Raw genomic sequence first — 11,520 nt, 5'->3', positions numbered from 1 at the left:
AAATGTTACATAGTATATATTTGTATGTATTACAAATTGTATATATTACACACATATATTTCTATATCATATTATATACATCATTTGTTGGGTACCTTAAGGTCTGTGTAGCCCAGCAATGGTTTACCATAATTGCTGATCTTACAGAGAACTGAAACTGAATTCCCATCACCTACATTGGGTGGTTGAAAATAACCAGCAGCTTTACATTAAGGAGATATGATGCTCTCTTTTGTCCTCTGTTGACATCTGGACACACAAATGCACACACACACATACCTTCTTGCATAAATAATAATAAAATAAATCTTGAAAAATTAAAAATAAATTACATAGTTATTGTTAACCAGAGAGTCAATTGATTCTTAATCTAATGACCTTGATTTTCACAAAGATCTTATGTAGACAGATGATCTGACAAAATACAACTACAGTACATGATTGTGAGTATAGTTCCAACGTGAACATGGGCTGACACTTTCACCTACATTAATTACAAGATGAAAATGGAACAGAGATGAAACTTGTTAATCTGTCACTCCCTCAACCATCAGGGTTATTTCCTTACTGAATCAGATGAAATATTTCCAATGTTAAAAACATTCAATTTTTATGTTATTCTTACTTTAGTAGCTACAATGCCGGGGGCCATCCCTGGTGGTTGACAGGTTCCAGAGAGGAGGTAAGGAGTTGGCAAGGGAAGGATGAGCCAGGCATGATGGTTGGGAGAATCTTGCAGCCTGACTGACTAACAGCCAGAGTGTTTCAGTAAGCAGGGATAGATTCATGTTGTTCCAAAACACAGATCGTATCATTTTTGTTTTTGGACATGTGTTTCATTTCCTCTTGCTCATCTTTTAGTCATCATTGATAAACTGAGACAGAACAGAGTTATCTTTTACAATCACTTTCCCTCAAGTTTAATCATTATCAATAAATGTTATTTATTATAACCATTTTTACTCATTATAACCCCATGGCCCAATTTTTAAGAATCTAAAGGCATATCATAGTCTGTTCTCAGACTGGTAGTGTTTGTGTCTTCAAGGATGCTAGACTAAAACAAAATCTCAAAACCAGATCAGGCAGATTGCCATGTCTCAAGCAGTGTGTTATTAACTCTTAATGGTCAGAGCGCCCAAGAAAAATCTTCAGGCCAAGGTTGCTGCAGTTATTATTCAAATCATAGCAGAATACAGTGTTTATATTTTATCTTTGTAAAATGCATTTATAAGTCTAATGCTGGCATTCTTTGTTCTTTGGTCATATGACATCACAGTGGCTTTACATATACTTTTATTTTTTTTTTTTTAAAAAAGAGAGGCCCTGACATCTCATTCTTTTATCAACTTTTTACTTCATTCTTTGCTGATCAATGTAAGTCTCTGTGTAGGGCAGACGTAACTTCAGCTAATCTAACTTTGTTGCTGTCTATGCCACGTAATTGCTTGAGTGTATACTGGGAAGAGGCTTGTAATCTGATCTCTGGACAACTCCTCTAGCCCACCAAATCTTGTTGACCTTTTTGAGTTTATTTTATTTCAGTTTATCTCGTTCCCAAGTAAGTACATGAACGGGTTCAAGAATATGTCATAGTCTCATAAAGAGACCTCTAGTTTCTTTATGTGTATCACAACCCCTAAGGCATAAGGAATACCTTCCAGTAGATAAGGATATCTCCCTAGAGCAGGGGCAATAGTATGTTCAGGACTTTCCTGGTGAAACTTAGAAGCAGTAGTCCTGGGAGAAATCACAAATGATTCATAAGAAAATTTCCATCATCCAATATTCCCAAATTGTACAAATATTAAAGGTCCTCCAAGTGTGCAACAGGTGAAGATGAAAACCCAAAGGCAGCACAGTGGCCGTCAAGTGGCCCAGCATTGCTGGATCTTTGTCAAGCAGCTGTGCTGGCCTCCAACTTTTACCATTCCCATCAGGTATGGCTGTGCCACTATGGTGTGACAAATTCAGCTCCAGTGGCTAGGAAAAATGACATGGGATTCCCCTCTGTATGCAGTGAATATGTTTTATTAGCATTGGTTAATAAAGAAGTTGCTTCATCCTATAACAGAGTAGAATATATATATATATATATATATATATATATATATAGAGAGAGAGAGAGAGAGAGTAGGCAGAATGAAAGAGATGCCATGTAGCTGCAGAAGGAGTAAGATGCTCAGAACCTTTACCGGTAAGCCACAGCCTTATGGCAATACACAGATTAATAAAAATGGGTTAATTTAAGATATGAGTTATCCAGGAATATGCCTAAGTTATTGACCAAGCAGTATTGTAATTAATATAGTTTCTGTTAGGTTATTTGGGTCTGGGCAGCTGAAAAACAAATGAGCAGCCTCCATTTACAAAATGGCACCCATACATTTGGGCTAACCCATGTGGCCAGGGACCGGGTGCTTGTATGCCTGCTTGGGGTTAGGAGGAAAGTAGCTGAGAGCATGCCTGCTACTCAGCAATCCCACCTTGGCAATCAGCTAGATAGGGTCTGTTAGGTGTACACAGGCAGGAAAACATGGCAGCTACCCACTACCATACAGAAAGACATTTCCAGGCTGTATAGCATGCTGCCTGGCAGATTTAGTTTTTACACAGACAAAAAGGTTTTATATGCTGTATGATGCTTCCCAGAGTTGAGGTAGTGAGCACAGCTCCCACCCAGCAGTCAGGTAAACATATCTCTGCCATATTGAAAGGTCTAGAGAGATGGAGCCAGCATCCAGTGATGGAGGAGGGTCATTTGTCTATCTGTTGCTTTCATTGGTTAATTAATAAAGAAACTGCTTGGCCTTTGATAGGACAGAAAATTAGGTATGCAGAGGAGACAGAACAGAATGCTGGGAAGAAGGGAAGTGAGCCAGACCCCATAGCTCTCCTCTCTGAGATGGATGCAGGTTAAGAATATTACTGGTAAGACACCACCTCGTGGTGTTACACAGATTATTATAAATGGGTTAATCAAGATGTGAGAGTTAGCCAGTAAGAGGATAGAGCTAATGGGCCAAGCCGTGTTTAAAAGAATACAATTTGTGTATTGTTATTTTGGGTATAAAGCTAGCCATGCTGGAGCCAGGACTGCAGCCCACCACTCCCACCATCAACAATCCAGGGCTGCCACAACCACACTGTTTATCATTTTAAAATACTCCTTTTCAGAAAAGGATTTCAGATACACAATAGGACAGATTCAGACATAAAAGACGTCTGAACAAGACACAGTGTGTTTTTAAAAAAAAATGTGCATAGGTTTGGAAGAGAAAGGAAAAAGAATATAGACAGATATAAAAAGATGTAAGTGGTTTTAAAAAATAAAGTCTTTTTTTTTGAGATAGGGTTTCTCTGTAGCTTTGGAGTCTGTCCTGGAACTAGCTCTGTAGACCAGGCTGGTCTTGAACTCACAGAGATCTGCCTGCCTCTGCCTCCTGAGTGCTGGGATTAAAGGCATGCGCCACCATCGCCTGGCTATAAACAAAGTCTTTAAAGAGACAGTAAAAGCAATATAAAAAAGTACAGATAGTAATAGATTGAAGGAGTAAAGAGAGTAAAAAAGAAATAAGCCACGTAAAGATGGAAAATACACACAGAGTCTGGATTATGTATATTAGTGTGTTTTCTTTGAATTATTTTGACTACAGAGAGACATTTGATTCTGTGGACTGCTAAGTTAAACCAACATAAAGATATGTTGACTTCAAAATTTGGCTCTAAACATATGTTACTTTGGAAAAGAGGTTCTTATTTTGTTTCCACAAAGATGAAAATCTATGGAATCCTTCAAGACTGATGTGATTTGATGGAACAAGTCCCCCCTCCAAAAAAACGTCTCTGTGAACCCTAAAAATACTTTGCCCAACCAATAGAAGAAAGTAGTTTGGAGAAAACTACACCCAAATTCCAAAAATGACTGTTTGTAAATGTTTGTTTTCATTTAAAGGGTGTTGATTATAAGTGATTAATGGTCATAGTCAATTTGTAAATGAAATATAAGGGAGATATGGTATAGAGATGAATATTTTGCCTTGGTATGGATCTTGGTCAATAAATACAGATTTAAGGTCTATTTTGTTAGATGTGTATTTCTGCTCTTGAATAATGTATTATGTTTGTGTGGCTCATTTTAAAAATGTAATGTATAATTAAAAATTGCAGATTATAGATAGTCATTTATAATAGTCAAACTTGTAGGTTCTTCTTTTGTTTCCACAGAGGATAAGAAGCTGTGGATTTCTTCCTGACTAATTTTGTTGGATGGACCAAGACCCCCCAGAAAGGTTGCCTTGAATACCCCTCAAAAAATATTTCTCCCAACTGCTGACTGAGATGAACCAACACACAGGATATACCATGAAAGACCTGATTAACAGCACCCCCAATCAGCAGGAAGTAGTCTAGAGAACTATGCCCATATTCCCAAATATTGTTTATAAATGTTTGTTTATATTTATATACTATAGAAATGGATACTTTGTATTGGTATTGATCTTTGTTTATTGATACAAGTTTAAAGTCAATTCTGTTATATGTATTTGTAATTTCGATTAAGGTTTTATGTTTGTCCAACTCATTAGAAAATATAATGTATAATTAAGAAATATAGGTTAAAAGATAATAATTTATAAATAATCAAGCTTGTACTAAGTTTAATTTTCTAGATGTACAGAGTTATATTTCAGGTGGATAGGCATTCTTCAAACCTTTCTAAGACCATAGAATATGACATTTAAAATTATTTAAGAATTTAGGACTTTTCATGTCAATGAAACACATATACTCCTGGCAGCACCAATCTACTGCAAGAGGAAGATAGACATCAAAGAGTCTCCTTATGGGGTTTGCTAACCATTTAAGCAAGAAACTGCTCTTGCCTGGTCTCTTGATGAACAGGACATGCATGACCCACAGAGAAATGACTGCAGAACTTGCCTAAAGGTGAGATGACCCTTCAGAGTTCCTGCTTCATGAAAAAGTCTGCCAGATATTTTGCAGGACATGGAAGAAATTGACTGACAAACTGCCAATATAGGCAGAACTGTCTTTAAAATTTCTGCTTCATGGAAAAATCTGCTGGTACTATGGGCCTGTAGACTGAAGATGGATGCCCCAATGGTACAAAAGAATTTTGGGTGACTGTCCAGTGAGCTGTCTCTCTCAACTCTAGAGTTTTGGAAGTTGTTTACAATGAACTTATTGTTTATTTAGGTAATATTATATCCTTCTGGAGTCTTTGATGAAATTGACAAATAGATAGTTATTATTATAATTTTTCTTAGTTATGATAAAAAATAAAGTAGATATAAATATTGTAACTAATTCTTGATTGATACCAATTTTGTTATATGTAATTTTACTATGTTAAAGTTAAAACTTTCCTTTTTATTTTAACAAAAAAGGGGGAGGTGATATAGGATTTTCCTCTGTATGCTATGAATATCATTGGTTAATAAAGGGACTGCTTTGGGTTTAGAGCAGAGCTATAGGCGAACAGAGTAGGTGGGGGAAAGTAAACTGAATGCTGGGAGAAAGAAAAGCAGAGTCAGGGAGAAGCCATGTAATCCAGCAGAGGCAGATGCTGGAACTTTAGCCAGTAAGCCACATCCATGTGGCAATACACAGATTAACAGAAATGGGTTAAATTAATATGTAAGAGTTAGCCAATAAGAAACTAGAGCTAATGGGCTAACCAGTGATTTAATTAATACAGTTTCTGTATTGTTATTTCGGTTCTGGGCAGTCAAGATGAACAAGCGGCCTCCTTTAACAGAATGGAGTCTAAATTATATCAGTCTTTAAGATACATAAAATTTCAAATCAGTTCCCCCGTGGGAAGCAGCCACAGTCAGAACCCCCAGTATTTCAAGGGGGAACATGTCATTATATTCTGTTGTATGGGACATGAGGTACATCTTTGTCTTTGAAAATGTATGTTTTTCATCTCAGCTTAATATTTTAACCAGATGGTTTCTATGCCTTTCTAGTTAGCAGAATCTCCTGGGTGGAATGTGAGAAACAGATTTGAGGATATGGGTTGTATCAGTTCTGATTCAGGAGTTCTAGATTTCAGATTTCTTTCACTTTTTAATTTTTTTAATCTCTCTAACTCCTCCAAGTTTATTTAAGTCAGGCCCTAAGTTACTTTTCCACTCTCACAGTGTTGGCACTATGTTAACTACTTAATTTATTTAGTCTGCTTCATGGCCCAGCTCAGGCCCACCACTCCCACACTTGCTGGGACAGCTCAAGCATAACCAGTTACAAGATGCTGAGCCATGCTGGGAGTTCAGGATTCCCCTGCAGCAAGTTTGCAAACTCCACACACAAGTACAGTCTACTTAGCAAGTAAACTGGCCAAAAACAACTTCCCATCCCAGCATTCATTTTGTCTCTGTACAATATTTCAGTATCACCTGATAGATAAAAGCTGATAACAACAACCATTCTCCCGATCACCCAACCAGTACAACCCACCATACATTATATTTTTAACCAAACCCACTCCCAATTTGTCAAATACAGTGTGAGCTTGCACTTGGAAGATGGCAAACCTCAGTGAGTTGGAGAGTCCCTGGACACCTGGCAGCCAAGGATGGAAGTTTTCCTGAGGATTTCCAGTTCCCGTGGTCCAGTAGGGTTTCCCATAATGGTATAGTGTTCCTTACAATCACTCTTGCATAACGTATGTTTCTTAGTGGTGGCTTTCTTTCCTGGAGGCCTTCTCCTTTCCTCCACCACAATATGTGACATCCCAAAGTCTGCTACCACCACAGTCTTGTCCAGCTTGAGGAGACAGTTGGGTGAGTTCAGATCCCTGTGGATGATGCACATTGGGTGCAAATATGCTGTTCCAGAGGAGATGCCTTTGGCAAGCCTGACTTTCTGTTGCCAGGGGAAACGGGTCCACATTGCACAGAAAGTTCTTCAGCATGCCCCCCTCAATGTACTCCATCAGCAGACTCAATGTCTTGGCATTGTGCAGAACACCAATAAAATTGACCACCTTAAGGTGGTCCAAGCTTCATTTTCACCTCAGTCAGGAAAGTCTTCTTCTTCCTCGTCGCAATGAATTAACTCCTTTGTGACCATCACTGTGCCTATGGTTTTGTGAGTCACTTTGATGGCCTGCCCAAAGAAGCCCTTCCCAGGACCTTGCCACAGGCCAGGTCACAGAACCAGAAGATCTGCTACGAACAGGTGCTGGAGCAGCATAGGGATTTTAAGTGGCTGATGCCATGGCTGAGGAGCAGGAGCTCCTCAGGGGAGTTGGGGTCAAGAGACTTGGAGATGCTGTTATTGTACCTCAGAGAACACATCAGTGTCCTCTCCTGATTCTCCTTGGTGTCCAGAGTGCTGAGAATGTGAAAGTGTTCATACTTTACATGTGGGAGATAGTTTGGTGTCTTGCTGCAGCTGGTCCAGGCACTGGGGACCAGGGTCATGTTCAATTAGTATCTGAAGTGTCTAGCTTGTCTAGTTAATAACATCCTATAACATGAGGGCCTGCTTGTTGGGGTTTCAGTCCTACCCAGTTCCCACAGCCGGTAAGCCCCAAAGAAAATCACACAGAAGTCTCTATAAGTTTGATTGGCCCATTAGCTCAGGCTTCATATTAGCTCTTATAACTTATATTAGCTCATTATTCTTGTCTATGTTAGCCACATGGCTCAGTACCTTTTTCAGCAGGGCAGGTCACATCCTGCTTCTTTGGTGTCTGGACAGAACTGCAGAGAGAGCTTCCTTTTTCCCAGAATACTCTTGTTCTCATTGCCCCACCTCTACTTCCTGTCTGGTTGTCCTGCCTATACTTCCTGCCTGGCTACTGGCCAATCAGCATTTATTTAAAACATAATTGACAGAATACAGAATTGTCCCACACCAACATCCTCCACCTCCTCCACTCAAAGAGTCTGAGCAGAGGTCCCATTGATCACCAGGATTCAGTCCCCAGGGTGGATGGCATCGTGGTTGTTGGGACTGATGTGCATCCGGTTGACTTCTTTCACTTGCATGGTGGTGGCATAGATAGAAGAGGCAGTTTCCACAGACACGGAGAAGCCATGTCTGTACTCAGTGGTGGCCGGTAAGGAGATAAGTGTGACTGAACAGGGCAGCTGGTCCCGGACAGACTCCACGGGCAGCCTTTCAAACATGGGTGGCACCTCATTGTGACACTTCCCACTGTAGAGTGCAACATGCCATCCTCAAATAGCACCTTGCAACTCATGCAGGCAAAGCACTATGAGTGGTAGTTAAACTCCCCAGCCACCATGGCAGGCCCTGTCATCTGCAGAGAGCACTGGTGGCAGAATTCTCCAAACTTGGCCCTGGAGTTTTTGTGGTAGAAGATCCTCCCATCACTGGAGGTGAAGTAAGCTGGGACAGACAAGTAACTAACTCCCCATCTTCCTTCCACACCCAGGATCAGCTGCAACCACCTCTGGGAGTCCTCAGGCCGATTGCAGAAGACCATGAGGACATGCAGGATTTCTGGCACCACTGGTTGGAGCCAGCCACCTGGTGCACACCTCTGCCTCCAGAATGGCAGGAGAAAGAGTATTCCAAGCCCTTGGCTCCCTAGCAGATTCTTGCAGGGGTACATGGCTGGTGCATCTCCTTCCAAGCTCTCAGGAGCTCTGTGGACTCTTGGGGCTACTGCAGGAGAAGCACCGCTCTTTAGAGACTATAAACACACAGGCATTCTGGGGACTGACTACAGATTTCTTTTAATTTTTTAAATAAAATTTCTTAATTTCTACCAGCCACAGTTTCCCCTCCCTCCTCTTCTCTAGTTCCCTCCCCAAATCTCTCTTCTACCCCCTTCCCTATCCATTCCTCTTCTATCTCCATTCAGTAATACTAAGACTTCACAAGGAGTCAACAACGCATGGCATATCAAGTTGAGGCAAAACCAAACTCCCCCCATTCCCATCAAGACTGAGGGAGGCATCCCACCATAGGAAAGAAGTTCCAAAAAGCCAGCTCATATGTCAGGGACAGGTCCTTGTCCCACTTCTAGGGTCCCCACAGACAGACCAAACTACACAACTGTCACCCACATACAGAGGGCTTAGGTCGGTTCCATACAGGCTTTTTAGCTGTGGGTGTAGAGTCCCTGAGCTCCCACAAGCTCATGCAGGTCAACTGTCTCTGCGCATTTCCCCATCATGATATTGACCCCACTCCTGCACATAAAATCCCTCATCCCATTCTTAAACTGGACTCTCGACGCTTAGCCCAGTGCTTGAGTTCAGATTTCTTAAGGTTATCCTTATTCCAGTAGTGGGGTTGTATTGATAAAGAAGAGCCTGGGGGCTGAATGAGAGGCACCATCCTATTCTGCACTGTGTCACCTAAAGGAAAACCACACCTCTTCCTGGGATAGTTTTCTGATTAAAGCTATGACCTGCGTCCTGTGCCATGTGACTTGTGTTATGGTGATGAAGGTAAGAGGATCTGTCACACTGTTCCTACTGTCCCAACAACTTAGCCTACACCGCTGGATTCCATCCAACAGGGGGAGGGATCTAATTCCTTTTCTACAGGGAGATGCCTTGGTGGGAATAAATTCTTCTTATTTCCTTCGCAGAAGAAAAACTCTAGCTTTTATCTAATTCACCTGGACCAGAAGCCCCTGCAACTTGGACAACCTTCCAGATGGGGAAAAGAAATCGGTGTGAACTTTTAAATCAGTTTAAGAGGTGATGATGATGAATCTGCTCCGTGGGACCAACACACCTTGACTGGAAATGAAGAGAGTGAGGGAGCCTCGAGCATCTAATCTAACACACCTGGAAATTCCCAAGGATGGCAATACCATGAACAGAAGACATATTGAGGATGGTAAGAAAGAGTTTAATAAAAATGCAAATGGAAAAGGTCATAAAATCCAAATGAGTCTCGTTCCCTAGGTCATAATGAGCTCTGTGCACAGACCTTGTTAATGGCTTTTTTTTAAAAAAAATAATAATTTTATTGTAGCTTCTATTTTTTCAGTCAGTGTAATTAGAACCTAATTAATTCCCCCCTAAAGGGGAAAGAGAGGACAAAACGGTGTTTGATCTGAGTCATATACAGCGAGCAAAGTAATTAGATTCACGAGTTACCTCCCCTCACCTTTCATCTGGCTGCAGCTTCTGAAAGATAGATGGGAACTGTTTGTGTTTCCCCCAGGTTAGAAAATGAGTTGGCCATCTGCAATGGGGCCAAAGGACTTTACTGAGTTAGAGATCACACAGATTTAAAAAAAAAAAATGAAAGAAAAAAAAGCCATACCTATCAAAGCCTCCAGCTTGAATCCTCTGGTGGTAACAAGTTAGTTAAATTTTGTATATAAAAAAAAACAGTTCAAAGTATTAGAAGCATGGTTTATGCAGAGATGGCATGGGTAGTATTAGTCAGGGGATAAAGTCCTAGATCTAGTATCACAGCTGGATGAGTTAATGCTCTATCTAGAACATGAAATGGCAGGGGATGGGAAGGGGCTCAGTAAAGCGCTTTCCACACCAGCATGGGGAACCGAGTATTAGCCCAAGCACTCATGTAAAAAGCTAAGTGTAATTATGTAAAGTTGCAACCCTAGTGCTGAGGAAACAGAGGCAGGAGGATCACTGAGTCTCTGGTGCTGGTGGGAGACCCTGTTTCCAAAGACAAGGCAGATGGCTCTCAAGAAATGACACATGGAGTTGACTGTTGAACTCCTCATGTACACACACACACACACACACGCACACTTGTATGCATGCATACATACATGCATTCACATATAAGAAAACTAAATAAAATAACGTTTTCAAGTTATGGTAATTTGGAAAGGGTAAATGAGGTTATATTACAAAGATTGAAATGATCTATGGAGTTACCAGGCAGTACTGTGTATATAAGGGTCACCAGACCGTACTATATATGTAAGGGTCACCAGGCAGTACTGTGTATGTAAGGGTCACCAGGTAGTACTCTGTATGTAAGGGTCACCAGACCGTACTGTATATGTAAGGGTCACCAGGTAGTAAGTACTCTGTATGTAAGGGTCACCAGGTAGTACTCTGTATGTAAGGGTCACCAGGCAGTACTATGTATGTAAGGGTCACCAGACCGTACTGTATATGTAAGGGTCACCAGGTAGTACTCTGTATGTAAGGGTCACCAGACAGTACTGTGTATGTAAGGGTCACCAGATAGTAATCTGTATGTAAGGGTCACCAGATAGTACTCTGTATGTAAGGGTCACCAGACAGTACTGTGTATGTAAGGGTCACCAGGCAGTACTTTGCATGTAAGGGTCACAAGGAAGTACTATGATTTTAGTACATTTTACCCTAGATTCACAGTATAGTCTAGTAGAATTAGTTCTGAACAGTTGCCCCTAGCCCATGTGAGATTAAATTACCTCCAGCTTCCATAGTAAAGACTATGACACCAAGCATATTATTGCAACCTCAGGTAGCCCCTACTCAGAAGTCACTGGCAATGAAGATGCACAGTCAATTAGGGAAAATATGATGTACT

The 11,520-nt window shown here is 40.8% G+C and overlaps 1 pseudogene; it reads right to left on the bottom strand.

The window, feature by feature from the left end:
- Positions 1-6,564: 6,564 nt before the first annotated feature.
- LOC121457349 lies at positions 6,565-8,614 on the bottom strand (annotated as a pseudogene).
- Positions 8,615-11,520: the final 2,906 nt, after the last annotated feature.

The sequence above is a fragment of the Microtus oregoni genome, unplaced genomic scaffold (assembly GCF_018167655.1).
Source record: "Microtus oregoni isolate MIOR12 unplaced genomic scaffold, Mior012 000016F_ref0000370, whole genome shotgun sequence".
NCBI classification, from domain to species: Eukaryota; Metazoa; Chordata; class Mammalia; order Rodentia; family Cricetidae; genus Microtus; species Microtus oregoni.
This window is presented reverse-complemented; position numbering and strand designations above follow the sequence as displayed.